The sequence below is a fragment of the Parasteatoda tepidariorum genome, chromosome 3 (genome assembly GCF_043381705.1).
Source record: "Parasteatoda tepidariorum isolate YZ-2023 chromosome 3, CAS_Ptep_4.0, whole genome shotgun sequence".
In the NCBI taxonomy this organism is placed as follows: domain Eukaryota; kingdom Metazoa; phylum Arthropoda; class Arachnida; order Araneae; family Theridiidae; genus Parasteatoda; species Parasteatoda tepidariorum.
In genome coordinates, this window is record NC_092206.1 from 29,934,149 (window position 1) to 29,940,148 (window position 6,000).

Sequence of the window (6,000 nt, forward strand, 5' to 3'; positions counted from 1 at the left end):
TCGGGCTGCCTTTTCACTCTCCGGGATGAAAGTTCGTGATTTATATATTCTGTCTATTTTTTTTTCTTTCTAAGAAAAAGATGTTAACAGAGAACGTTATTTGTCATTCCTCTATTTCAAGAACCGTGCCTTATTTTTGGATTCAAAGATTTAGCGAAAATGACTAATGTGACTACGTAGTGATGTTTATTTACTTATTTTAATAATTTATTTAATTAAACGTATTGTTTTTCCTTTTAATAGTTTAAATTGATATTGAATAAAACTTAAGGGACATTTTTTCTAGTAGTACTTGGGAGTTAAACATGACCATAGCCGGTGAAATTACCGAACTTTATGTTTCATAATTGAATGTAGGAAATATGGATGTTAGGAATGAAATAAACTAAAAAACCTTTATTTCAATTAAACAAAATTGTATATTGCCAATTTTTATGCATTACAAACTCAAAGAATAAGAATTTAACTAATTGCTCAACGCATTTTTTACATACACAGGGTGTTTCCATTTTACATTTTCCGCAAACATATTTCTTCTAAATATTATTTTTTGAATAATTCTTATAATTATTCTTGTAATTATAAGAATATATAAGAATTATAATTCTTATAATTATTCTTAAAATTATAGGAATATATAAGAATTATAATTCTTATAATTATTCTTATAATTATAAGAATATATAAGAATTATAATTCTTATAATTAGTGTTATTTCTTCTAAGAACTTGAGCTGTTTTGATTACTTCGACTTTTTTCTGGATAAAAAACACATAATTAGAAATGAAGTAAAGCTATCAAAATAAAATATTAACAACTTTACCAAATTTGTCGCTTTTTATTACACAAAAATACCAATCTAAAATTTTAGGTACTTTCTTGAAATTTGAATTCACAGTTATTCGGATTGAACTAACTACGCAACAGTCTTTGCAGAAATGTGCAACTATAATCAAATGCAATACGTTGAACATGCATTGCATCGTAATTTCTGATCCGATCACCTTATGAAGCAATAAATTGTTCTCCGGGTCAAATGACCTGTTGTTGTGGAAATAGGTATATGACAAGTATTATTCGAAACGAAAAAAATATTTAAAAAAATAATAATGGATTATTAACTGTATATAATTGTTAGAAAAAGTCATGAAGTCAAATGTGCAAAAGCGACAAGAGGATAAGCGCATTTCCAATGTAAAAGTTCTTAAACTGTCATTTGATCGGTTATGGCATGTTTAGTGTTAAAATACAGTATAATATGTCTCTAAATTTTGCAAGTAAGAAAATAAATGTCTTATATCTTTTAAATAACTGCAGAAAGATGAATTACTTTTATCTTTTTCTTTTGTTTTGTTTATAGCTTTGAACAATTTAAATCGATGATGATTCATGAACATATTTTTTATTTTGAAGGATTCTTTTTCGCATGATTAATATACTAAAATTATTAACAGAATTAAATTTGTATCAAACATACGTTGGTTTTCAATTACTATTGTGAATCAATTATTTTAGACTAGAATAGTAAATCAACTTCAATCATTGCACCAATTTTCTATGTCAAAAAAAAAATTTCTTAAGTTACGTAAGGTATCTATATATATATATTTCTTTCACACGTCGACAAAAAAGAAGCCTCATTACAACTCCCCGAATGGCAACGCTAGAAAATCGACCAATGATTGCCGCTAAAAATGTCACATGCCAAATCAAGCTGAGGTGGCTCAACATATAACGCTTTTAAAAACGGAAACTGGAATAACCAGAAAGAGCATTATCAGCTGCCGCAATCTCATACTATTAAGCTAGGCAGAAGTGAGTAGTCTTTGTCGATAGATTTCCATTTTAGTATTTTGTCGAGAGCGCTTTTTTTCTCGAATTTATACATTACGAATTTATTTGACGATTTTTGATTTATATCACGAATTTATTTGTCTTATTATTGTTATTAGTTATTCATTGAAAAATGAGTCTCAGTCGTGCTGTTACGCTTTAAGATTTTATACTATCGCACATTTCTAATAGGTTTAACGAATTACATGTCATTTATTTGAATTCAAATTTATTGACTTAGTATTTACTAGAAATTGACTTAGTATTTACTAAAAAGATGTAATTTTTTTTTTAAAAAAAGTTGTGATATGGATTTGAATGATTCTTTTGAATTCTTAGAATTTTGTGCATTTGCAATGCACCTAAGTTAGTAGAGAGCGAAGCGAGCTTGGTTTGCGAAGCAAACCATATAAGACTGCGTAGCAATTTTCGGGGGTTGGCGAGCGTTAGCGAGCAGGGGGCACAAACCACTAGTTTGAATTATTACCTACATTCTACGTAAAAATATACAGTAAATTTAAGAAAATTAGTTCAAGATATTGGGTTTGCATTAAAAAGTTAAAAAAAAAAGAAAAAAAACTTTTAGATTTATAAAGTTTTTTAAAAAAAGAAACTATTCTGAATCTATATGATTTTTTCATGGTGTTGAAATAAGTAGGAATAAACGCTTGATTCAAACGGATTTATGAAAAATTAAAGAAATATTTCCTCTTATTTTGTACACTTTACATATAAATTGAGCACTTTTAGATTTATAAAGTTTTTTAAAAATAGAAACTATTCTGAATCCGTATGATTTTTTCATGGTGTTGAAATAAGTAGGAATAAACCCTTGATTCAGACGGATTTTATGAAAAATTAAAGAAATATTTCCTCTTATTTTGTACACTATGTAAATTGAGCACATTTAGCATTTATCCTAACATTATTACAACTTACTTTTCGTGTTCGCTTTTTTCCGCTTTTTTAAAATCAAATTACCATTTCATCACAACTGTCAGGTTTAACTTAATGAAGTAGAATATGCACACCAAAAATTGAAATATTCCATCTTACGAAACGAAACAATTCATCTACAAGAATTTTTATAACTTTTCCAATTTTCTCCTCCTAAACTAAGTCAGGTAATTCGCTTCAGGTAATTCGCTAATTGGCTCATTTTCGTGAAAAAGAACAAAACTCCATCAAACGCAACCTTACAATATCTGTATGTAAATTAGCTTTTCTTCGATTCCTCACCATTTTGTCTTTTTACTTACTTCGGACACAGAAAGTAGTTTCCGTTAAGATGACCGCTTCCGGCTGTCTCTGATTATTGGTAGTAATTCGTTAGGAAATGAGTTCTCATTTAAGGGGGAGTATTATCGAATGGTTATGGGATTTGGATGACATTTTTAGTATTTGTCAGCCACAGGGAATAATAATCGAACGTTAGACATTTTAAAAAGATTAATCGAACAAAGCTAATGAGAAATATTTATGCAAATGAAAGTTTGCTTGGGGTAAAAGATTCGTGGATGAATGATTTACTATTCTTACATTATTACGAAAACTATTCACGAAAAAAGTAGGTTGTGGTTAATTAGCTAAAATTAAATCTATCATGGAAATTAATTTGAAATAATGAAGACACCAAGAAAAACTTTTTTAATAAAAAATAAAATAGTTCTGTTTGCCTTAGTGTACCAAACATAAGGTTGTAGTTCATTTACGTCGCACTAGAGCTGCACAAATGGACTATTGGCGATGGTCTGGGAAACATTCTTGAGGATGACCCGACGACATACCATCACAATTTTGATCCTCTGCAGAAGGGATGACACCCCCGCTTCGGAAGCCCAACGACCTGCACGCGAAGTCGAGTACTTTACGGTACAGAATCTTACTTTACAGAATCGGACTCCATTGCGTAGAGGCAATGGTTCGATCCTCGATTCCACTAAGACCCACCGAGTGCATACGATATAAGTGCTCGTAAAATCTGTGGAATCAATAAGTCTTGTGGTCTTCCGCTGAGCAGTACCATGGGTACACGGATCTGGAATAAATTTCAGCGCCTTCAGGTCTATGCCTAAATTGAGGAAATGGTCTTACGAATGAGTGGTGCTGCCATCTATCAGTGGGGTTCTGAGTTACGACATACTTTCACCCTTGCGTTGCTCTCTTGTTAAACGACAGGTAGACATGAATTAATTCGCAAAAAGGACTATAGCTCGTGACCTTGATTTGTCCAAGTGTCATTAGAAACAACAACAGAATGAATTGAGTTTTGTTAATGAAGTACAAAGAGGAATATTACACGAAAATTTTAAACTCAATCCTTGTTAAAATTTAAATTATCAACTGTAATTATGTCTAACAAAAGCTCTAATTCTGTTTCAGAAAATGGTCTCTTTCTTAGATAATAAGTGAAAGTCTTGTACTTTGGACCTCATGTTATTCATCCAGCTTGAGTTGGCGACTGGCGGAAAAGCTTGGTGAAAAGGTTCACTTTTTCAGACGTTTGGAAAGTGAAATGAAGGCATTGGCTCATTTTCGCGGTGTTGTCTGGCTGCTTTCAATACATGTAACTTTTAATGTGAGAGCATTACAAATTTCATCAATATATTGTTATCAAATTAATTTAATAATAAATTTATATTTATGTGGCCACTAACAATGGCAAACGGAATATAATTTCTAAGCATCTTTTAAGGCGCATCGTCAAAGAGGTCCAGACAACAAATACGCAAAATAAGTATATGTTATCCAAGATGCAACATTTAATGGTTCAAAATGCAATGTCATGTTGTACCTTGAATCAATTTTCCCTAATTTGTTTTCGGAAGTGCATGACAATATTGTTTTACAGAAATTTTTTATTAGCAGGCAGGCATTTAATGTATTTCGCCCAAAATTTTTGAGTTATTTAAATGAATACGATCTGCATGAAAAAAAAAACGCATTTAAATTGGTCCTAGCTGCAACACTTTACCTTCTCTGTAGTAGATGCGGCAAAAAAATTTGTAGCTTAATTGTAAAAATGTGGGTTATGACGTGACAAGTTACGGCAGAGTACGAAGCTTCAATGCAAGCACTGGATACGCATTATTAAAACCTTTGCTTTAATTATAGGTAATTTGTTATTATATTATTAAATTTTAGCTTTTTTTTGAAAAATAAAATTAAATTATATCAAAGAAAAAAAGTAAAAAATTCTGGAATTGTAGTTCAACGTAAATATTATTAATTACCACATTCATTGCTGTTTTATTGCTGATTTTCTAATAACAAATCTTTTTTGGTGAAACTTTAGTGACTTGAAGAGTTTTTTTAAAACAAACGAAAAATTGAAACATAATTAGTTTCATTATGAAAAATGGAATGGGGAATAGAAGGGAATAATAGATCAGAAATTCACAAAAAAGTACTCTGAACTATTTTTATTTATTTATTTATTTAATTTTTTTTTGAATCTGAAAAGAACAATGATAATTCAAGCGAGAAAAAACTAAAAAGAGGAAAATAAAAAAATAAAAGCATATAATTGGCCATTTTCAAATATTGCATACATATGCTACCCCACGAAATTTTTTTTAAACCTAATAAGTTTATATTTAAAGTAGTCCCTGATACACATAAAAAATAAATAAAAAAAAAAAAGTAGATTAAATATTGATAGAGCCATGTTCGAGAATTTCAAAACTACTTTTCTAAGACTTACCTGTCGCTTGTTGAGAGCTGAAAGTTTTAAATTTGGTTTCCTTTAAAATCCAATTTGCACAGAACTTCTGATTCATTTTAACTACGTATTAACTGAATATTTTTCATGGATATAAACATAGTTCGTAGGAGAGGTAACAAGCTAAACAAGTCCAGTCGTTATGTTATGCTATTTTATTGATACAACATGGATAGCAGGTTTGTGTGCTCAATTAAGGCTTATAAACCTTTGTCAAGTTGAAAGACAGATAGTACAATATTGAGGACAATACGAAGATACATCAAAGGTAGCAGCGAGATTCGAACCCGCTACCTCCATGCTTCACACAGCGTTTGGCGGGCGATACCACTCAGACAAGGAGGACCCTAATTTTATATTTTGGTACTCATGCGTTTGTAATTCTTATTTATAACAGTCGTTGAGCAGCCGACCCAATTTTGGGCTTATGACTAATAATATTCAAC

The 6,000-nt window shown here is 30.4% G+C and overlaps 1 protein-coding gene across 1 annotated transcript in view; it reads right to left on the reverse strand.

The window, feature by feature from the left end:
• LOC107456062 (uncharacterized) overlaps window positions 1-5,684 on the reverse strand; it is a 61,621-nt gene extending 55,937 nt beyond the window's left edge. Inside the window, exon 1 of the mRNA XM_016073821.3 lies at window positions 5,537-5,684. The gene's annotated coding sequence lies outside the window, so the exon portion shown is untranslated. The remainder of the gene's footprint in view (window positions 1-5,536) is intronic.
• Between the last annotated feature and the right edge of the window lie 316 nt (window positions 5,685-6,000).